The sequence below is a fragment of the Mauremys mutica genome, chromosome 1 (assembly GCF_020497125.1).
Source record: "Mauremys mutica isolate MM-2020 ecotype Southern chromosome 1, ASM2049712v1, whole genome shotgun sequence".
Lineage (NCBI taxonomy): Eukaryota > Metazoa > Chordata > Testudines > Geoemydidae > Mauremys > Mauremys mutica.
In genome coordinates this window covers 235,865,320-235,889,753 of record NC_059072.1, presented here as the reverse complement: position 1 = coordinate 235,889,753, position 24,434 = coordinate 235,865,320, and the positions used below count along the sequence as shown (strand labels likewise).

General features: G+C 41.5%; 1 protein-coding gene across 2 annotated transcripts in view; it reads right to left on the bottom strand.

Annotated features, from left to right (window-relative positions):
* The window catches only part of NLGN4X (neuroligin 4 X-linked), a 296,593-nt gene that overhangs the window by 118,022 nt on the left and 154,137 nt on the right, over positions 1–24,434 (bottom strand). The window lies entirely within an intron of this gene.

Below are 24,434 nucleotides of genomic sequence, written 5' to 3'. Positions count from 1 at the left end.
AAATGCAAGTAAGGAAGACACAATAAAGTAATAAAAATATTGAAACAAAATAGGTAGTTGCTTTTTCACAAAAGTGCTATTAAAATAATTTCTTTTCCCCATATTTTCAATTTTATCTACAGCTCTTCAGTCAGCTAGTTTTCCCCTGTGCTTTTACTTACATCACTTCAGAGTGATCTACGTCAAACTCAGTGGGTTTAGAAACTGAGAAATTGGTTTTGGTACTTGTTTGTTACTTCCAAGTATAGTTTCATAAGGAATGTTCTCAGAACACTGGGGAAGCACTATAGTGTGTAAGAAATTTAACTGTAAGATAAATGAGAAACCTCAATAGAAAATTAAATTGCACAATAACTGGGGTCACTATTAGAATATTCTCAACACAAAATTCTAACTAATCCAGATAAACCAATACATTAAATCATTAAATGATACCATTGATTCAGTCTTCCCATTCCCCCAGCAACTGAGAGACATCTTTGTGGAAAGTATAAAGCTGCATTTCTTACTGCAATAACAGACAACATCTTAACATTAAATTATCCAAATAAAAAAACCCTAAACATGGAAAATCATCCCCTGTTCGAACCTGTCTAGGCGTTAACAAATAGGAGTAGCCTAGTACTCAAGATCAAGATTTTGTTCCCAAACAAAATGAAGCTTTTAGTGTCATGTTGTGCCTAATCAAAGTAACAAGGTGGATGATCTTGCTGGTAAAGAACTAGATTAAAACTCAGGAGTTCTCTTTGCTAGTCTATATCTAAACAAAAGCACATAACACAATGATGAATATTGTACTCTGCTCAGTGAAGTACTGGAAAGCATATTTGATGACTATTGCACAGGCTCAGATTAGCCCTTGAAATATAACAGATACTAAAATGGTTTCTATGACAATGGAACATCAAGAACTGCACTAAAAAGCATGAAACCATGTAAAATAATGTGTTTTATTTAATCTTCTGTTATTATCAAGTGTTACCTAAAGGCTTGATCTTACAACATTAAAGTCATAGGGAGTTTTACTATGTGGCATCAATGGGAGCAGGACTGGACAAAAATGAAGGCACTCAATCCATCACACTTTACTAGCCACCTGTTTATATCTAAAGTGATAATATATTTTTAAAATAATGAATGAACTATTTATTCCCTCTGTTGTGGACTTTAGGATGCTACTTAGCCTTAGAATAGGCATTCTCATTAATAAAACAATTACTGATCATAATATAGTACATATCTACCTTTCATAAATAAGTAGAAATTGTTTTTGTTTCTTCTAACTGGTTATACAATCTGGTGTCACAAGTCATGGTACTGTCAGTTAGAAATTCATTTCTTGTATCAGTTATAAAAGAGAAGGTGTTATTTGGGCAATAGTGAGGCTTCTTTTAGAGTGCTGTGCACAGTTCTGGTCCACTTATTGGAAAGAAAGTATATTACAGCAATGAAGAAGGTACAATGGAGGGCAACTGGTATGATACAAGGGCCAGAGATTTGAGTTACTGTCCTTTAAAGGGTTAGAGTAAATACAGCAGGACTGAACTCTCAAGAAAAGAGGAGATTAAGAGTGACTTCACTGTGTACATAACTCTGAAGGAAAGAGAAAAGAATTGTAACACAACTATTTGAGCTGGTGTCAGATATAAGAACACAGGAGCAAGATATGAAATAACACTTAGAAAAGGCCAGGTATAAGGAATTTACACTAAATTTCTGTACTCTATTACATCTACCATCTATTCTCAAACTACCAAGGGCTGTAATGTGAGCCCTAATTCAGGGGTAATTAATGTAACTAATTCGGACATTTTTAAAAAATCTGATGAGTATTTAAATGAAAATGGATATTCAGTATAACTTAAGTAAAATGCAAGGATGAGTATAGAGAGAAATTTCATGACTACTTTCCATGATTAAAAGATCCTAAAAAGCTTCACTGCCAAAGAAGGAAACAAAACTATCTCACTGTAACACTTTTTATGATACTTCCTGTGTACTTTAGCATTTCCTTTCAATGGATCCAATCCAACTTTCCCAGAGGTCGTTGAAAAGATCATCATTGATTTCAATGGGATTTGGGTCAGGCTCAGATAAAATATAGCCTAGAAAACTGGCTAGTTATAGGAGAAAATAGTGAAGCATCATCAATAGGCTTCCTTTATTTTTGTACCCTAGAAATAAAACATGTACCAAGAAGAAAATTAAATAAAAACACCACAGATGAGTTTCAAAGCAATTGCATCCACCATATAGTTTGTGCATCTGGGGAGGGAAAGAAGAATGGTAGAAATAACATGTGCTGTTTCATGAATTTCATAAAGCAAGGTGAACTTACACAGTGTATTAGAGGTAGAAAGGAGAAAGAACACATGCATGTTTTTAAATTCCATTTTCTTTTCCTATGCAAGAGTGAGGGGTGGAGGGAAACATTTGGTTGTAAATAATATTTATGCATGTTACTCACTTCACACATATTTAGAGATAACCTTTATACTTATCTCACAAGGGAGCTACAGTCATATTCTATATGCTAATTTGGGTTTTAAAAATCAAAAATAAAAATGGTTTCCAAAACAAGAAGAAAATAAATAAGCACATTGAAGTGCACTTTTGTCAAATAAGGGGGGGAAATCATGTTAAAATAATAATAATAAAAAGAAGAAGTTTATGTTCATGCATCAGGGTCGAGCTTGGAAAAAAAAATACCTTCATCTTCACTGCGATCATTATTGGTTATATCATCTGCGCTTTTCTTTGTGTTGGCTCCTGGGGTCATAGTGAGAAGAATAAAGGGAAAAAAGAGAATTCAAAAACAGCAGATTCTCAAAAATTAAAAAACAAAATATAACCACTAGCCCCGGAAAATAAAAAAATATAAAAATGTAACACAAAAAGTCAAAATCTGTTACATTTGAAAAATTAAAAAAAAGATGCAAACTGCACACAAACATAAGATGTCAAGAAGAACAAATTCAAAATATTATTTGAAAAAATATATGTATATCTCTAGTAAATCCTCTGACAATGAAGCTATTTTAGTTAAAAGTAATTGCTGCAAAAACAAAATTAATGTGCAATTTAAAAGTAATATAAATAAAAATATTAAATCCACCAAATTATCAGTTTTTCATAAGAAATACAGGTATTTTTATTTATTTCTGTAATCTTGCAGGAATTATCACCTTTTAGTCACTATCTGAATTAACTTAATACTTGAATCATCCTGATTATGATTTATTAAATACTTTAATGAAAATAAAATTATGTATGTTTTATGTAACGCTTGGTCTGAATCGAGACAATCCAGAATGCCCTTTTTTCTTTAAATCCAATTTTCTATGTAAGCAAAAAGACATTAAAAACACTAAATTTGAAAAACTGAAGAAATAAATTGTGAAAGACTCACTCCAAGCTATAGAATCAGCCAGCAAGTAGCCCTGACTCACATAAAAGTGCACTGAATGGCCTTTACATAGAAATGAACTGAAAGTAGTTACTTACCATGACAATAAAACCGTAATTATTTATCACAGACTTACTTAAGAATGGAAAACACTCATGTGTATTCAGCATATTATATATTTGTCTTGTGCTCAGGAGAAAAATATGAAATAGTACAGATAGTTATAAGGCCATCTCTCCACATCCTCAATTCTGATAATGAGTCTAGATCTTGTCTTTAAAATGTCATATAACTATTCTGGTGCTGGGCATCTGATCATGTATTGCTAACTGTGCAGCAAACAGTTCACTGTAATGTGAACAGTTATCTGCTAGAGACTAAAATAAAAATGGAAAATTCATTTCCTTTCTAAGCAGAGTTAGAATTGAAATGTGGCTTCTAAAGATGAGTGATTGATGGGCTAAATAACCATGGTAACCGGTATATATCTTTATTGCCTTTATTGGGGAGTATATTTTCAGTTCAGACTGAAGTAGAGCTATATACTTTGTTAATATGGGCAGAACATATATTTCACAATGAAACATATGATAGGATTTGCTATAATAATATATTTTCTTTTACAATTTATGATGACTACATATTTGGCTCAATCCTCCTCCTATTGTATTCAGTAGCAAATGTCTCACTGACTTGACTGAATTCAAGATAAGGGCCTATTCTCTGTAAATGTCACTTGGTTTAGTTTCCATATTAAATTACTTAAATATTTTAATGTACTCACAGGTTTGTGTTCAAAAAGCTTTAAATGAATGGAGTTGAACAGAAAATTCAGTCTGTTGTGTTTTGAATTTTTAACAAGTCTCAATTTTCCATAGAAAACAGGCACTTTATTTTTCTTCTACTTTTCTATTTAAAAATAAATTAGAAAAAACGCCACAAATTAAAGGTAAAATATTCCAAGACAAAACAATGGTCACTGCAAATAAGAATGGAATGTACTTAAAAATTGTTAGTGCAACAAGTGGTGTTGAAATGTGTCCTGTACATCATTTTGCTTTATGCTACCATCTTGACAAGAAAGCAGTGCAGATTTTATTTCTGAACATTCAAGGACAGCTACTCACATAAGATCCCTCTAGCTGGAACTTAAAGCCAGATGAATTCAAATTAGAAATAAAACATTTTAAAAAACCAGTGAGGGAGATTAAACATTGGAACAAACTACCAAAGGCAGTGGTGGATTCTCCATCTCTTGATGTCTTCAGATCAAGACTGGAAGCCTTTCTGGAAGATACAGTTTAGTCAAACACAAGTTACTGGGCTCAAAACAGGAGTAATTGGGTAAAAGTTCTGCGTTACACAGGAGGTCAGACTAAACGATCTAATGGTCTATTCTGGCCTTAAAATCTGTGAATTTATTAGGTGGATCTCAGATGCAGAGCAGAAATTCCAGATTTGTACCACCTGTTCTCCAAAAATAGTTTGGGTGAGCTTTTGGAAATGTGATTCAGCCAAATGAGAGGAGTGTTGCCTTAACAAATCCCTTTCCAAATGCTACCCAACAAAAAAGAAATTGTGGTCAAATGTAAAAAGTTATTCCATCAGTGAAGTGGAAAAACTATGAAGCCTGTAGGCAAATGGATGAATCATAGATATCCACCTATGCTATATCTGCTAGGGTCAAGATTGTACACGTATAGCAGCAATCCAGTACATAATGATTTAGATCTCTACTGTAGGACGTTTCCTATTATATATACAATACATGGAAATCATGTGTCAAACACAAATATGCCATATACACCAAAAGGAAATTGTTCTCACGTCACTAATAAAAATAAAGAAATACTACAAAACATACACCCATTAAAATGCTATCTATATATTTGTAGTGTCATATGCAACCATTCAAACCATCATTCATTCTTTTGGGACCTTTGAATGGGGGAGAGGGAGGGAACAGATGAAGCTAGATTCTCCTATCATGCATGTGATTGCTCACATACTATAAAAAAGAGCAGGGGACATGGCCATAAGGTAATGGTGAGAGACTGCAGGGAAAAATTATTTTGGATGCAGTACATCCTGGAATAGAGTCAGCTGCTGGGGCCCAGGATAACTAGTGGGCTATATGAGTAATTCACATGGTACTATGTAAGTAAATCTTTGATGAGAGTTTACTACATTTTTTGATATGTTCAGGGATGGTCAGGGATGGTTCAGGTTCAGACAATGCAGCCATAACTTCAGCTTCCAGATACTGTCAGGGAAGCCCAGCCCCATCAAAGACTAGCTGAATTGTTAGAGCCATACTTATTTCTGATACTCACATGCTGGATGGGGTGACGTGTGTACAGTCTGTGATGACAGAGCTGTGATGAGAGTTTGGGTACCATGAAAGGAAGCAGGAGCTCTTTTCCTCTATTATAGCCCTGGCTAGGACACAACTCAGGTTTTCCTCTTTTAAAATAGAAAACTTTCATCTGCTGTTCCCCTAACTCACTATATTCCCTGCACAAATATACATTCACACCAGGTCTGGACACAGTATCTATTCTCCATCCCACAGGGCAGAATACCCTTGTCCAGATGGCAGGGCATAGGGTTTGGGGCATACTGAGATAAGGTAGACAAATGCACACCAAAGCTTGGACTTTGCAGGCAGATAACAGTTATCCAGACAAATGGTTTTGTGGAAGGCTTCAGATTTGCTTTAATATGTCATAGAGATGGTAATGATTAAGCTTCTTTGACCAGATAAGAAACATGCAAGGATATGAAAGACAGGTTTTTTAATCGTCTATCTGGCAATCATGGAACTAAACAGCTAGTGCTGCCTTCTTCACATGTTCCTATTCATTCCAGATACACATGCAACAAGAGAATTTGTCAGTCAGGAAGATGGGTTTTTTTTTTCTGTTTTAATTCTTGATCCTGAGCCCACTAAATAATGACTTCAATGTAACATCGGTCCCTTACACAGGAAGTGATAAATGTTGGAATGATGGTGGAAATGATAGAGGATTATGGTACCAGTAGAGCTAGAATAGCCTATTGGGAGCCAGGTTCACCCTCCCTCATGTAGTAGCAATAGTCTAATGGTTGGTATTAGGGTTCTGGATCTGGAAACCATGCAGAGAGCAGTGAATATCAGCAGCCAGAGACTCCATTTTGCCCTTTTCATTCTATGTGTCAGTGTAAGAAAGTTAAATCTGATATCCCTGAAAAAAAATGCTTCCTGTATATTTTGCAAAATGGTGATTAGCCACCTCTACTCCCAGCACACCTCAAGAAAAGAGAATTTAGAAACTCTAAATTAGGTATAATGAGATGCAAACACACTCCAGTGCACATAACAGGACTTCAGTACATGGGGGATGTAAAGGGTACGGAATATGACTTCACAATGTCACACATTATGCTTTTTATTCTTTACAGCCTGCAGGAGGAGTCATGGACTCACCTGTGCCTTTGTACAATGTAACATTATTTTCACATGTAATTACCTATTTGTTGAGCGAATGAATTGTTTCTCTTTTATTTTCTATATTTCATTCGCTTTGAGATGCTTTTATTGTTAATTAAAAGATAGTGTATGTCAAAGCTGTGGTCTTTTTTTGTCCGCTTAATCTACTGCATCACATACATCAACCTTGAAGTCATGGTCAAAGGATTCTGACCACATTGACTTTCCCAGGGATCCTTTTTCTAGGGATCCTAGATAGATCAAAGGAAATTCCGGAATGGCTTCTTGTATGGAATCAGCTGATGACCACTGATGCACATTATTATAAGTATTAATTTAGACAATGCCATAAATTTACATGGCACTTTACAAACAGAATAAGAAATAATAGGGAATTGAAGGTCAATGCTACCAGGGCCAAAATCTTTATGTGAAACATGTAGTATTTTATAACATGCATTAAATGTGCTTCAGATAGTCTTGACTACATTTAGGCTAATATTTCTATGAAAGTTCAGGTTTCTGAAGATGTTGGGAGCCTGTTCTGTACATGACAACTGGAACAAGGTATCAACTAAGGACACATCTGACCAAATGCTGGGTGATGTCTTGGCTGGTGTTCTGGAATACATATAAGGGGCTGAGCCAAAACCTGTTGGAATGGCTCCAATGACTTTAGTGAGTTCTGGATCAGGAATTTTTGTCAGTCAGAAAACTTTTTATTGTTTCTTTGGTATTTAGGGGCTCCATTATTTTTTTTTAATCTCCTCTTTCTAAAATGATATCACATGCTGCTCCTTCAGGCACTCAGATTTTGATTCTGCATTCACTTTTCTGCAAATATCTGTGGATTAGGTTCAGGTTAAATCAGTTTCTCAAAGCAGACTGTGCCTCCTCTGTTCATTCTACATAGAAGTTATCATATATTAAGGAGTCATGTCACCTCATGTAAGTCATATATGCATCAACTGATTCACATTCTCCTTGACTCTGACCAAAAACGTCATTCAGATATAACATTTCTGGAGTTGGGGCACCTTTCAGATTTATCCACAATCTGTTGTAAATCCACTATCTTCTTCATCCTCCCATGTAAAAGCATTATCTATCTATCTATCTATCTATCTATCTAATAGTGCTGCTTACTGGGATGCAGCATATAAAGCCATATCAGCATGGAAGGGGTTAAGGAACAGCTTTGGACTACAGTGGTCCCGCCCCTCCATACCTGCAAATCATGCCAGGACTGGAAAAAGGGGTTAAAAGGAGGGAATTTCACTCAGATGGAGGGCTAACCCTGGGAAGGGAGAAGGCTGTTGAGCTATCTAGCTCACAGAGAGAGGTCTGACAGCCAACAGAGCCTCTGCACTCAACAAATAAGGACACAGATCCTCTGGGCCAAGAAAGGGAAAGAGACTGGGACTTGTACTGGAGACCCAATGATCTCTGGGGTAGACTGAAATTCTTGCATGGCCTTCGTAAGTGTGAGAGGCCTTTCATTTCTATTATGATTGTATTATTTAACCTTGTTTCCTGTCTGACTGTTTTGTTTGTTTTGGCTGGGATCCTAAGGGTATGTCTACACTGCATCCAGCCTGGGCTTTTACCCAGGTTTGATGCCCCCCTTCCATCCACACACAAAATCATTCTGACTTGGGTCAGCAAGCACTCAGGACCTGGGTCCTAGGAGCTTGGAGGAGTGGGGGGCAGGTCAGAACCCAAGTCCTTCTGGGATTCTTCTCCAAGCTCTGTCATTTTGTAATGTGGACACAGATCGAATCACAGACCCCAATAAGAAGGTCTGTGTAGCACGGTATGGGTGTGTTAGCTTGGCAATGAGACCCACGTGCAGGAACTCTAAACCTAGATTCATAGTGCAATGTGGACACTCAAGCATGGGTTTGTATACACCAAGCCCACAAACCCAAGGCCCACAGAGCTGGGCTTATTGTGTAGGGTGGACACATGCTGAGAGGGTAAGAAACAGCCAGATGGACTCAGATAGAGGGTTGAGCACCGGCCCCTCTAGACTGCGACACACCTTAGCATCCGCTGAGGTGGGGGCAACTGGACCCACATGCTTGTGGTCTGAATATAGCTCCTAAAGGGGATGATCTGCCAAGAACAGATTTGTGACACTTATACTTTAGGTTCTTTCTCTGAAGTCTGTAATGAAAGTGATTTTTTTTTCAGCTGTCGCTTAAACTGATGCCACTTTTCTGTGTGATTTCTTTGAATTGAGTGAGTTTGACTGAAGCAATTGCTCTATCTTTCATGCTATATACCTTTTGATGCCATGTAATTTTTGGAAAGCACACAGTTTTCAGGTTTGTAGGAGAAAACAACAGCATGACCACTCAGCTTAGAAGGGGCCTGCTTAAGCTTCTGGAAATATCTAGTTCACACCTGCTTTAGCACAGGATTTAAGATAGTCATTCTCACTAGTGATGTGTCATCTCATTTGTTCAGTCACTCCAACACTTCTGAGGAGCTCCTGGCTCCCCATCTAATGATCACACCACCTAAGAACTTCAATGGTTCACTCCCAATTCTGTTAATGCAGTTTCTAAAAGTGCTTCCATGGGATTTCCACTGTAATGCCTGATTGTTAACAATACTATTCTTTTGAGATGTTTCCATCAGTATTATTTATGGTGGGACAGTAGTAAACAATGTCATTGCTTGCACTATTGCCAGGTGTGTTATATACCTGCTTTACTGCTTCTGTATTAGCTTGTCCTCTCCTTGGGGCAGTGACTGTTTTTCACAAGAACTTCACATGTTTTTCTGAATACACTGTCAGTACCCAGCAAATAATTGCTAATACAATGCACATTGTAAATCCAGAGAACACAGATGGGCCTCTCATTTCTCGATAAGATCATCAGAAAAACTGTGTGATAACACTTGTATATTGGTTTCCCATTAACACTACTTCAAGCCTGTAAAGTCTATTCTTTACTCCTGTCTTTTACAAGTTTGGGGGCATTTCTACATTTCTGGAAGGAAACAAACTTTTTTTGTTTGTTTCTGCAGTCAAAGCCTATGAAATCAGAGACTGAGGCTCTGGCTACACTTGCAGATGTAGAGCACTGGGAGTTAAACCAGCCTTCGGGGACTGAAGCAGGGAAAACACTGCCCAGTGTTTACACTCTCAGCTGGAAGCACATTGGTGTGGCCACATTAGCAGCTCTTGCAATGCCACAAAGAACAGTGCATTGTGATAGCTATCCCAGCATGCAAGTGGCTGCAACATGCTTTTCAAATAGGGGGTAAGGTGGAGTGTGACAGGGAGTGTGTTGTGTGTATGTAGGGGGAGAGACAGTGTGTTCTGGGGGACAAAGAGTGTGTCAGCATGCTGTCTTGTAAATTCAGACAGCGGCAGGGGGAAACCCCGATATCAGCCGTTGCCCCCCCGCCCACCTTTTTCTCTCTCTCACACACACACACACGCACAAACGCCTGCCTCTGCAGCAGGAGCATTCCACAGTAATGGTTTGCTTTGTCCCGGAGCAGATAAGCATGCCGGCTGTCAGAAACAGAGCTTTGAAAGGGGATATCCGGATGCCTGCAGCCAAGTTCAAAACAATGACCAGAGTGGCCACTTGACTTCAGGGATTATGGGATGTTTCAGGACACCAATCACAGCAAAGTAATGCAACACGTCACCCACACTGACACCTGAGCGCAGCAACCTTTATGCTTCTCATGGAGATGGATTAGTAGGGGTACTCCAGCTGCAGAGTGCAGGCGCTCTAAGTTCCTTTGCCAGTGTGGACACCTCAGGAGTTAGGATGCCCAGGGCTGATTTAATGCACTCTAACTTGCAAGTGGTAGCCAAGCCCTGATTTGTGTGTGTGCGTGTTAAGAAACAGACCATTTATATAGATGTTTAACGGTTATATTCTCTTTCTCTGAGTTATCTCAACATTTAGATTGTCCAAATCCAGATTCTCAGACAATCTCTCACAAGATATTATTCTAAAAAATGATTTCTCTTTTTTTTGTCTCATAACTCTTATGCAAGTCTAAAACTGCCAACTTGTTGGCATTACTGTAGAGCTAGCTTGTGTCCTTTGTATGCACCTCTTAGTAAGGGGACAGTGTTGTGACAATGGGACCCACCAACTGACAGAGCCTCACATCAGTGGAATCATATCAAAATAATCGTATAACCACAACAAATATATATATTGTGACAGGGCAAGGCCAGATGGCTGTAGAAAAGTAGTGAGGAACAGCTATGTTAGCCCCAGACTAAACAAATCCCTGGTACCAGGGTAACCAAATGGCAGTTGCTCCATGTTAATCAAGACACCTGGGGCCAATTAAGATCCTTCTAGAAAGCAGTAGAGATAGCTAGGTTGATTGGGACACCTGAATCCAATCAAGGGCTGGCTGGAATTAGTTAAAAGCCTCCCAGTTAGTCAGTGAGGGTGCGTACCAGGAACTGTAGGAGGAAGCTGCGCTGTTGGAGGAACTAAGAAGTACAAATCCATATCAAGTGCAAGGAAGGAGGCCCTGAGGTAATGGTGAAGGAGATATTGAGTAGGGGCTGTAGTGGGGAAGTGGCCCAGGGAATTGCACACGTCCTATTTTGAAAAAGTCAGCTACCATAGCTGCTACTATTAAGGTCCCTGGGCTGGAGCCCAGAGTAGAGGGCGGGCCTGGGCTCTCCCTCCCCTCCCCAATTAATCACTGAAACTGAGAGATAACAGAGACTGTGTCAGGGAGGGTTGCTTCTCCTCACCTCCCTTGCTGGCTTATGATGAAAATATCTCAGTAAGCTGTGACCTCTAGAGAGAGAAGGGCTACATGGAGGGTCACAGTGAGCCTCTTAGGCTAGCAAAATCTGCCAGAAAATGCGGGACCCACGGAGACAAGGACAGAGCTTTGTCACAATATATAAAATCCTCTCATCTCTCATATCTTTTCCTGGTAGTTTGCCTATTTTTCAACAAAGGACTAAAAACAAAATTATTTTTGAAAAAAAAAAGTTTATTTTTTCACTGAATTTTTTTTTCAAAAATCAAAACATTTTCATGAAGAATTTTCATTTAGAAGAAAATTGTTTGCTTAAAAAAATGTTGGGACAAAAAAATTTCATCCAGCTCAAGTTCTGACCTATCATGCCAGTGAATTGCTGACTGGTATGTTAAGGCAATAGAAGGAAGGCTCTCTTTATTCCCTGACTCTCTGTCCACAACCAGTAGGTGGACTGTAAGCAGGAATTTAGCAGCTCTTAACCAACCCTACATCCCTGGAACTGAAATCCTAACGGTCCAAACACAAGGAATCAAGGAGGAATGAAGCCCCCCTTCCCCCCGCTCACACACACACACAGTCTAGTACCTGGAATTTTTCAGGTTATTCCCTGAGGTCAGAAGAAAAAAAACAAACAAAATAAATAATGCATTTTTTCAGATCCTTGACTTTCCAGTGTACAAATTGAAGATACCATTACTAGCTCATATAAGAACACCATCACTATATACTGTTTTTGAATAGCATGACTTCCTGCATTTCCTTTTGACATTTTTGCTGGCTAATTAACTGATAATTAAATGAAGGTGCTCCTATTAGGCACTCCTCTCCCTTCCATTTGCTAATAACTTGCCAGCATAACAAAGAGTAGGAACAGTTTTGGTAGCAGTGTGTGAAGGATTTTATATTTACCATTTCTTTATTTAGATTATTTAAATAGAGTATATGGCACCTAGAAAACATTCTAGGCTCCTCACAAACTAACTCTCTCTCCCTCTCTCTCCTTAAATACAGTGTAACTTTAAAATAGGAAGTTTTGTGCTTCAGTGTATGTAAACATATGAAACATGATGCAACATACTTGTATTTGTCCAAAAGATAGTGGCAGGCTTGCTGTTTGATTTTTAGTGAGATTATGTGAGTGTAAATGAAGGCACAACTTCCTCCTGTATCTTTAACTGGAGTGAAATTTTCAGTGAATTTGATTTCACACGATATACACTGTCAGATACAGAAGAGTCTATATGATTATTGATATAAATATATCGGTCCTGATTGCCCCAGATATAGGAATTATTCGCCAAAGGAAAGGAAACTGGGAGTAATCTATATCTTGCCCCAGCACAGCTGGAGGAAACTTCCGAATTCATGGATCTCCGGGCACCCATGAAGGACAGTGCTATCTATATAGCACCCAAGTGACACAGCACAGCTCTCTGATCCATCTGCACCTCCTAGGGCAGCGTATACATAAGGCAGCAACTCTCCCATGGTAGTACAAAAGCCATGCTCACAGGCTGTCCCTCCTGATAATTTCACCTGAATAGACGGGGGTCAATGTAAGATAAAATAGGTCAGATTTATATTAGGCTTGAGAATCCCCATGATATTAAAGTTGAATAACATTACAGACAGTGACTCTAGCACCTATTGTGCAGTGCACCTTTGGTTAGACTTTGGCAGGGTCAAGGTAAGAGGAGAGAATGCTGATGATCGTACTTTTTCAATCCCCATCCAGGATGAACCTGATCTGACTCCCATCCATGTGCATCTGTGTATTAGACACGTGTTCAATGCTAGTTTATGCATTAATTATTAAATTGTTTCTTGCTGTTGTCTGTTGCTGTATAAAATTATTCTGGAAAAAAGGGTTATAGTCAAAAGAAGAAAGTTTGAATCAAAGGAAACTTTTATAATGATTGAAATAGAATCTCTCTATTCATTACAAAATAAAGAAAGAATATTCAGTTGTGAGAACTTTTCTTCTGTATGTTTGTTTCTTTCTTTCAAATGTTTCCACCCCTTGAGCACAGCCTCTGTAATTCCTCAGTTGCCTTAAGTGATTTCAAGGGGATCTTTAAACACAAATTAGATGCCTCTCATCTCTCCCTCTCCTAATTGACAACAAGGCTTGGATCTCTATTGTCCTGACTAATATTTAATGTTGAAGTCAATGTCAAGATTGTTCGCTCAGAATTTTACTGAAAATGTTTCTGATTTAATGGCCTGAATGCATTCTTTGAACTACCACCCTGCCACTTAGTAACAAAAATAAAATTAAAATGGTAATCATTTGATGGAACCACAAAAAAAATTGCTTTGTATTCCAACTGCTATCTCTGTATAGAAGCAGCATTTAACTAATGGACACTCAACATAATTGGATTTGTGTTTCTTCAGAGTAGCACTTTCCTAATGGCATCAGCTGCAACAGTTTGAAACTCACTGCAATCCCAGACCGCAGTCACTTTCCAAAGGCTGCTCTCAGCACAGCCAGGAAAATGCTCCTGTCCAGGACAAGAGACTTAATTATGTCAAGTGACAATGTTATTGGACGTTCATACTTGGCTGGACTGAATAAATGCAGCATCCCTGAAAATTCTTTGCTAAATGCAGAAGAGAAAGACACAAACAATATTAAACATAATTTCATATACTCCTTTCAACACAATAGAAAAAGGCCAACCCCCAAAAATATTTACACAAAACTACATAAAAAATGTTAATGTTGCAAAGTGGAACAATAAAAAAGTCTGGAAATGCTAATAGCTGCAAGTGCACAGTCAGCTCTCTGTGCTTATATATTGTGATAGTCTAATTATATGGCCACATACTAGTCTTTCAGTATTATTTCTTATATCATTTAATTAATCAGTGAATAAAAGAGGAGTGAAACATGTACCATATTAGAAGAGAAAAGTGAACACTGAATAATTGCATCCCCCAAAGAGCAAGGAAGGAATTGTTACTCTTTCCCTGTGGTTTTGCCACAAGTCCCAATTGTTTATGGTAGTGAATACATGGATATACTGCCCCAGTAGCAACTCAGGTATCAGATTGTGTCTCAGGCCTTGTCTACACTACAAGACTATTTCGAATCAACTTAGTTCGAATTTGTGGATTCGACCTTATGAAGTCGAATTTGTGTATCCATACTAAATACACTAATTCGAATTTCTGAGTCCACATTCACGGGGCCAGCGTCGACTTTGGAAGCGGTGCACTGTGGGAAGCTATCCCACAGTTCCCGCAGTCCCAGCTGCCCATTGGAATGCTGGGTAGAGCCCCCAATGCCTGCTGGGGGGAGAAATGTGTCGAGGGTGGTTTTGGGTAAGTGTCGTCATTGAACCGTCAATCACAACCTCCCTCCCTCCCTCCTTGAAAGCGCCTGCGGGCAATCTGTTCGTGCACTTTTCTGGTCAGTGACAGCACGGACGCCACAGCACTGCAAGCATGGAGCCCGCTGCGATCATCGCCGTTTTCTCCTCCTCGCACTTTACCGTCCACCTCTTCCACAGTCAGCTGATGAGAAATTGGGCTACTTTTCAATGGTGCTGCAAGCACTGGGGGACCATAGGGGACGTTTTACAAACATCAACGTCGGGTGGCCGGGCAAGGTTCATGATGCGTGTGTTTTCAGGAACTGTGGGCTGCTCAGACGCCTGCAGGAAGGTAGTTTCTTCCCGGACCACGAAATAACTGTTGTGGATGTGCAGATGCCTATAGTCATCCTCGGGGACCCAGCCTGCCCACTAATGCACTTGCTCATGAAGCCCTATACAGGCACCTGGGACAGCGACAAGGAACTCTTCAAATACCAGTGAGCAGCGAGCAGCGTGACCTGTGACTGTTCAGTTTCTTTAAAGAGAAGCTGAACCTGCCCCTGTTTCTTTACCCAGTTACTGTTGACTCTCCTCTTCGGTTACATACCCCGTTCACCCCATTACCCCCACTTCCAGCACACGTGTAAAAATAAAATACATGTCCCATTATTACTTAACAAAGGTTTCTTTATTCATGACTTTTCGTGAAAGGGTTGAAACTGGGACGCAGACTGTGCTGGGTAGGGTGTGCGGTGATGTAAAGACCGCCTCTAAACTCAAGGAATGACAGGCTCCTGCTCCTAGAGCGGTCCGCAGTGCCGGAATGCTTCTTTCAACGGAGCCTGCCATCCCTCTTTATGGAATTCTGTGTGCGGGCGGATATGTGACCTTGTGGTGGAGGAGGACGGATACAGATTCCTCAGCTGCGTGACTCAGCGGTCCAGGACAAGGACCGCTGTATAAGATCTGTAACCGCCCTCCCCCGCTGCAAAGTCACATCTCCCCCGCCCACACAGATCCTGAAAAACACCTCCCATACCGACCAGGGTGCCTACTGACTGCACCGTGTGTGTGACCCGCTGCTGATCCTGCCCCTGTGTCTGTACCCTGGGAAAGGTGACTGTCCTATGCAATTAAACACCCCCTTCCCCACGCCCCCCATTCAAACACAGTCTTCTTTGAAAAAACATAACGGAAACAGTAATTAACAGCAAAGCATTTTTATTAATTAAGTAGACAGTTAGGGGATGGGACTGGGATTGGGACTACTGTGAGTCTGGAAGTGAAGGACTTCGGCAAATGTACGGTATGAGAGCTTTTGGGTACTTGAGCACTGTGCTGTGGTGCAGTGACAGTATTCACGTCCAGGCCGCCCCTCCTCCTGATTATTTTCGGGGAGGGGGGTATGGGACTTTGTGGCGGGGGAGTGTGGTTGCAGATACACTGCAGGGTGTCTCTGTCCTCCTGCAGTCCTGCAGAACATCCACAAGGCGCCTGAGCGTGTCCGTTTGCTCCCTCACTAGTCCAAGCAGCGTTTCAGTCGCCTGCTTCTCTTCCTCACGCCACCTCTCCTCCCGTTCGCTGTGTGAGCGCTGCCACAGAGAGACAGTCTCCCTCCACTGGCTCTGCTGGTCCGCCTCTGCTAGGTAGCAGCCCATACATTCCTCAAACATCTTGTCCCTTGTCTTTTTCTTTCGCCGCCTAATCTTTGCCAGCCTCTGCGAGGGGGATGCTGTGGCAGGTCTGGAGACAGTGGAAGCTGTGAGATGGGAAACAGGGAGTGAATTCCTTGCAAAGATACATTTTTGCGAACAATTAACTGAGTCTAGCCTCTGTCTGTGAATTCTGGGTTGAGACCCCTGTGCCTGCTGGGGCACAAATCATTTTCGCGGTGGATTCTGGGTAAATGCCGCCAGTCATTACTTCCTCCGGGAAAGCAACGGCAGACAATCATTTCAAGCCCGTTTTCCCAGAATTGCCCTGGCATACGCCATAGCGTGGCAACCATGGACACTGTTTTGCCTTTTGTGTATGTCACCGTATGTGTACTAGATGCCGCTGACAGAGGCGGGCCAGCAGCGCTACACAGCAGCATGCTTTTGCTTTTGCATGACAGCTGAGATGGTTACCAGCCATATTGTACCATCTACCATACCATAAATTGGTAATAAGATGGTAATAAGATGGGCATGGTTTCCTGTCCTTTTGCACTGCACCATTTGATGCTGTCATAAGTGCCCCTGGCCGAGCAGCCAGGGGCGCAAAAGCAAAAATTGGGAATGACTCCCTGAGTCAATCCCTCCTTTTTTGTATCTAAAAATAGAATCAGTCCTGCCTAGATTATGGGCAAGTGTACTAGAGAACCACTGTATCATAGAACCAGAGAGCACAGCTGCTCTGTGTCCGATCCTGCATAAATTTGGAGCTGTATGCTATTCACAAGGGGGTGCTCCTGCAACAACACCATCTGTTCATTCCGGCCTTCCCACAGCCTTCCTGGGCTACCATACCATTGTCCCACCACTTGTGTGATGAAGTAATAAAGAATGCAGGAATAAGACACAGTGACTTGATGGTGAGAAATGAGTGGAAGGAAGCCTCCAGCTGCAATGATAGTCCAGGCAGGACATTAAGGACTGTGGATGAAGGAGCCCATCATCCCTCTGCTAGTCCAGGCAATTCAATCTTTTCTTTACACAGGAAGGGTGGGGGCTGATGGAGCTCAGCCCCCTGTTGCAATGATGAGGACGGTTAACAGCCATACTGCACCATCTACCATGAAAAATTAGGGCCAGGCGCCCTTGATCAACCTCACAGATGCTAGTACGCATGGTTACCAGTCCTTTTGCACTGCCCCATGTGCCAATAGGCTGATGTTGAGGACGGATACCCATCTTTTTGTACCATCAGCCATCCATAGCGTGGGGGGAGCAAGGATGTTGGTGTTGAGTGCTGCACCATCGCGTCTATCTGCAGCATTCAGTAAAGATAGGGTGACATGTAAAAGAGTCAACAGAGGATTGTTTTCACTTCTGGTGGTGGGTGGGGTGTGTGCGCAAATTGCCGAACTATGCCCTGACCCACCGCAGACTCTGTGTTTGACCCTAGAAGCATTTGGAGCTCATCCAAGAATGCAAATACTTTTCAGAGACAGCAGGAACTGTGGGATACCTTGCGTCCTCATTCCCCCCTCCCTCCATGAGTGTCCATTATATTCTTTGGCTTTCCGTTACGCTCATCACGCAGCTGCGTGCTGAGTCTGTGCTATGCCATCTGTCCGTAGATTTTTTAAAAATACTTTGGACCAGGCGTAAAATTACAGTAATTACCCTAATTAGATGCAGGAGTCTCCGAGCGAGATCACCCTGAGGAGGGTCACTGAAGGAGATAGAGAGCGCATGCTGCGTGAAAGCTAGCACGAACCAGGGCCCGATGCAGCCGTGCTCGGGGAGGCAGTGCTCCCTGAGTACCTCATGAAAGCCTTGCGCGGAAAACTGTGCTACCACGGAGCACCCAATAAGGCAGCTCTCCCCAGGAACCTCCTGCTGATGCTTTTCGATTAACGCAAGGAGAGCTTCGTGGAGATCTCCAAGGATGATTTCTGTTCTATCCCCATATCTAGACAGACCTCCTTTTCACACAGTTAAGATTCCTGTTATATTAAGAATAAAAGTTAACATGGTTAAAGCACTTACCGACTGCTCCTTCCCCTGATTCAGGGTCCGGGTTAATGGCCGGGGAGGGTTGTTGGGGGATCTCCGTGACGGTGATGAATAGATCCTGGCTGTCGGGGAAACCAGCGTTGTAAGCGCTCTCGCCTGCCTCGTCCTCCACAAACCCTTCCTCATCTTCCCCGTCCGCGAACATTACCGAGGAACTGGCCGTCGACACTGTCCCATCATCAGAGTCCACGGTCACTGGTGGGGCAGTGGTGGCAGGCTCCGTAGCGTCCGTTTGCCGCTTTGATTTTTTGGTAGCCTTGTCTGAGGTCCTTGATTTTCACGCGGCGCTGCGTTGCATCCCGCCTGTATCCTCTGTCTCTCATGACTTTGGAGACCTTCTCGTAGGTCTTCGCATTCCGTGTTTTGGAGCGCAGCTCCGAAAGCACAGACTCCTCGCCCCACACACCGATCAGATCGAAGAGTTCCCAGTCAGTCTATGCTGGGTCCCTCTTTCTATTCACAGATAACATGAACTCCTCTGCTGGAGAGCTCTGCATCGTTGCAGGTGCTGCGGAGCTCGCCCCGATGTCCAGCCAGGACGTCAGATTCAAAGTGCCCAGACAGGAAAATGAATTCAAATTTTCCCGGGTCATTTCCTGTGTGGCTGGTCAGAGAATCCAAGCTCCGACTGCTGCCCAGAGCGTCAACAGAGTGGTGCACTGTGGGATAGCTCCCGGAGCTACTAAGTTCGATTTGCATCCACACCTAGCCTAATTCGAGCTAGCCATGTCGAATTTAGCGTTACTCCACCTGTCGGGGTGGAGTACCGAATTCGAACTAAAGAGCCCTCTAGTTCGAATTAAATGGCTTCCTGGTGCGGACGGTTGAGCGATTAGTTCGAATTACCGCTGCTAAATTCGAATTAAAGTCCTAGTGTAGACCAGGCCTCAGAGACAGTTTCCTGTTGCTCTAAGCAAGGATGTACCTTGCGCCATACACATGGTACAGCATGTGTTCCTTGGAATGCCTAGGCAGTTACACTGGCCAACATATTTCAGGTGCGTGGAATCATTCTGTGAAGGATGGAGGTGTCACGGAAGTAACTGTCCTACTTCTTTCTGTATAGGATATGGGAGATCTTTTTCCTGAGAGCTCTCCCTGCAATGGTACTCAGAAATGGCCTGGGTCCCAGGCAGGGAGGAGGCCTGCTACATTTGTAGATATGCAGAGCAGTAACAAAGAATTTTGAAAAAAAAAATACAGTAGAACCTCAGAGTTACAAACTGAACATTGACTTATTACAACTTTGAAATTTTACTGTGCAGAAGAAAAATGCTGCTTTTAACCATATTAATTTAAATGAAGCAAGCACAGAAACAGTTTCCTTACCTTGTCAAATCTTTTTGTTTAAACTTTCCCTTTACTTTTTTAATGCAGTACTGTATTTGTGGGGTTTTTGTATTTTTTGTCTCTGCTGCTGCCTGATTACGTACTTCTGGCCCAGATGAGGTATGTGGTTGACCGGTCAGTTTGTAAATTCAGTGTTTGTTACTTTGAGGTTCTACTGTACTTCTATATGTAGGACTTGAGCCTCAGCTATACTGACTAAATCCTTGAACTGTAAGAGTGCTGGACTAAGAACTATCTTTATGTTACATTTTATACAGTGCATTGTCCAGTGGGACCCTTATCTCTAGTTTGGGCCCCTATGTGCTACTGCAGCAGCAACAACAAAATGATTAAGAACCATAAGCACAAATAGAGCTATGCAGAATTACACCAGCTGAGGATCTCCCTGTATTCACATTGATTTGTTTCTCATTCCTGCCGGGGGCTGGTTGCTATTAACCTGCATTACAAGTGAAATTCAAAATCTGAACATTAAACACTGTGAAAGAGACCTTTTGATCATTAAAAAGAGAAGGAGAAAACAAGCCTGGCCATATGTGATGCAACTTCACAAGTTGGCTTTAAAACAAAAACCCACTGCAGACATGTTATTTAAAGTGCAGTCTGTGAGAATGCACCCTGCTCCACTCAGTATAAACAGTTTAGTGTGTTAACGGCTTTACTGGCTGTTGAAAATCAAATGATTTATACTCAGGTTTTTTTAAGCACCTTGGTGTTAAGAGTTTTTGCTTTGTGATGATTAAGTCAAAATAACCCAAAAGAGCTGGCAAGGCACCTTGTTATTTCAAAGCATCTGTTAGATAGACTTCTCTCTAGAATAGGGCAGTCTGATGTTGATTCCACAGCAAGTTGATTCCACAGCAAGTGTCACTATGAAGTAATAAGTATATAATGGGCCAAATTTTGGCCCCCTGTTCCACCTGTTCTACCTTGCTCTAACAGTGAAAAACCAATAGAAAGTTGACTCAACCACCCCTTGTGGCTTTCCCCACTGTGCGGGATCTCCAGGTGATGTAGAACCAACATCCAAATTAACCCCACCTTCAGTGTTGAATCATGCTGATGGAGTGGTCAGAGCAATGTTGCACTCCACCAATCCTCAACTGATGAAACTGCTCCTTGGAAGACATTTTCAGCAAGTGCAATTTAGAGCAGCCGAAGAATAGCTCTAAGATCCTGTCTATGCACAGTTTGTGGCCTGATATAACCAGATTGGTTTAGGAACTGATTTAGTTAAATTGGTGCAACACCCCTTGACCCAGAGTGGACAGTGTGTAACTGCATGTGTACATTAGGCCTAAAACATGCTGAGTCAAACAGATCACCCCAGACTGGCCAACTCCCAAGACTGGGTCATATTAAAAGGAGCCATAAAGCTACCTTTGCCACTCTCCTTGGCTGTAGTGGGTGGAGTTTGGCCACAGATAAGCATTCAGTCCAGTGAGTCTCAACCAGAATCACAAGCGTGCGGTGCAATCATTTCATGGACCTAGTTTGTCCCTAAAGAAAACCGCTTTTAATTTTCTTGGATGATCACAAATTAAGCACTTTTCTTTCAGACACTCAACATGGTGGGCCCTAGACAAACAACTAAGGCCTGAGACCTGCAGAGAACTCTGTGAAGGTGGCACTCCGCCTCCAGATGGAGCCCTACTGTCTTGCATGGTGAAAGCATGTGTGGATGCAGGGATTCACTTGCCAGATCATGGCCTAACTCCTGCAAACAATGCACAGATGGGATAGAATGTTACCACTAAATAGGTGAACTAGTTGTTTCAACCTTTTCTTTTTTAGCATGAAACACATCAGGGAAACTCTGAAGGGATTTTACACCCAATCTCCCTGCCCCCATAGAGCCCATCTCTTTTTCAAAATAGGGAAATGTTTCATGAGGGGATTTGCGGAAAGTTCACAACTTCCCCCCTTCTGAAATCTCCCCACCCTTGCAATAAAAAAGGCTCAATCATTAGTAAAAAGAGGCAAACTGTACCATGAACCAAATTACCTATTTTTTTTTTTAAAACACTTGCAATAAATTCTTGCTTCCCCTGGGAATACACATGGAGGGACAAATCCCCTGTAGAGGGTCACTGGCAGCACAACCAGTCAAGTTCTGCTCTAAAAGGGAAAGGGGCAGTCTGGGGACAGGGCATGTTCAATGCTGGGGTTTACACAGGGCCTAAGGATCTGCTGATAAACTGTTCTCTGTATTCTATTCATTGGGTGGGGATGCTGTGGAAGGGACCAGGGAGGCTAGTCCAGCCATTTGGCTTAGTAATCTATGCAAAGTGACACTGAACCTGGGGACAGAGCTCCTACCCCATTCTATCTGCCTTTCACTGAGCTTGGCTACTCAAGCTGAATGGTGCTTTAGTATTTTCACTGTGGTAAAATTAGTCTTTTTATCCACAGTTCTTTTTCCTCAGTGCTCATCCTACCAAGAATGATACTGGGTGGATCATCCACCTTCAGTGTCGCAATGTTAACATAAGAACATAAGAACATAAGAAAGGCCGTACTGGGTCAGACCAAAGGTCCATCTAGCCCAGTATCTGTCTACCGACAGTGGCCAATGCCAGGTGCCCCAGAGGGAGTGAACCTAATAGGCAATGATCAAGTGATCTCTCTCCTGCCATCCATCTCCATCCTGTGACGAACAGAGGCTAGGGACACCATTCTTACCCATTCTGGCTAATAGCCATTTATGGACTTAGTCACCATGAATTTATCCAGTCCTCTTTTAAACATTGTTATAGTCCTAGCCTTCACAACCTCCTCAGGTAAGGAGTTCCACAAGTTGACTGTGCACTGCGTGAAGAAGAACTTCCTTTCATTTGTTTTAAACCTGATGCCTATTAATTTCATTTGGTGACCCCTAGTTCTTGTATTATGGGAATAAGTAAATAACTTTTCCTTATCCTCTTTCTCAACATCACTCATGATTTTATATACCTCTATCATATCCCCCCTTAGTCTCCTCTTTTCCAAACTGAAGAGTCCTAGCCTCTTTAATCTCTCCTCGTATGGGACCCTCTCCAAACCCCTAATCATTTTAGTTGCCCTTTTCTGAACCTTTTCTAGTGCTAGAATATCTTTTTTGAGGTGAGGAGACCACATCTGTACACAGTATTTGAGATGTGGGTGTACCATGGATTTATATAAGGGCAATAATATATTCTCAGTCTTATTCTCTATCCCCTTTTTAATGATACCTAACATCCTGTTTGCTTTTTTGACCGTCTCTGCACACTGAGTGGACATCTTCAGAGAACTATCCACGATGACGCCAAGATCTTTTTCCTGACTCGTTGTAGCTAAATTAGCCCCCATCATGTTGTTTGTATAGTTGGGGTTATTTTTTCCAATGTGCATTACTTTACATTTATCCACATTAAATTTCATTTGCCATTTTGTTGCCCAATCACTTAGTTTTGTGAGATCTTTTTGAAGTTCTTCACAATCTGCTTTGGTCTTAACTATCTTGAGAAGTTTAGTATCATCTGCAAACTTGGCCACCTCACTGTTTACCCCTTTCTCCAGATCATTTATGAATAAATTGAATAGGATTGGTCCTAGGACTGACCCTTGGGGAACACCACTAGTTACCCCTCTCCATTCTGAGAATTTACCATTAATTCCTACCCTTTGTTCCCTGTCCTTTAACCAGTTCTCAATCCATGAAAGGACCTTCCCTTTTATCCCATGACAGCTTAATTTACGTAAGAGCCTTTGGTGAGGGACCTTGTCAAAGGCTTTCTGGAAATCCAAGTACACTATATCCACCGGATCCCCCTTGTCCACATGTTTGTTGACCCCTTCAAAGAACTCTAATAGATTAGTAAGACACGATTTCCCTTTACAGAAACCATGTTGACTATTGCTCAAGAGTTTATGTTTTTCTATGTGTCTGAGAATTTTATTCTTTACTATTGTTTCAACTAATTTGCCTGGTACCGACGTTAGACTTACCGGTCTGTAATTGCCGGGATCACCCCTAGAGCCCTTTTTAAATATTGGCGTTACATTAGCTAACTTCCAGTCATTGGGTACCGAAGCCGATTTAAAGGACAGGTTACAAACCTTAGTTAATAGTTCCGCAACTTCACATTTGAGTTCTTTCAGAACTCTTGGGTGAATGCCATCTGGTCCCAGTGACTTGTTAATGTTGAGTTTATCAATTAATTCCAAAACCTCCTCTAGTGACACTTCAATCTGTGACAGTTCCTCAGATTTGTCACCTACAAAAGCCAGCTCAGGTTTGGGAATCTCCCTAACATCCTCAGCCCTGAAGACTGAAGCAAAGAATCCATTTAATTTCTCCGCAATGACTTTATCGTCTTTTAGCGCTCCTTTTGTATTTTGATCATCAAGGGGTTGTTTAGCAGGCTTCCTGCTTCTGA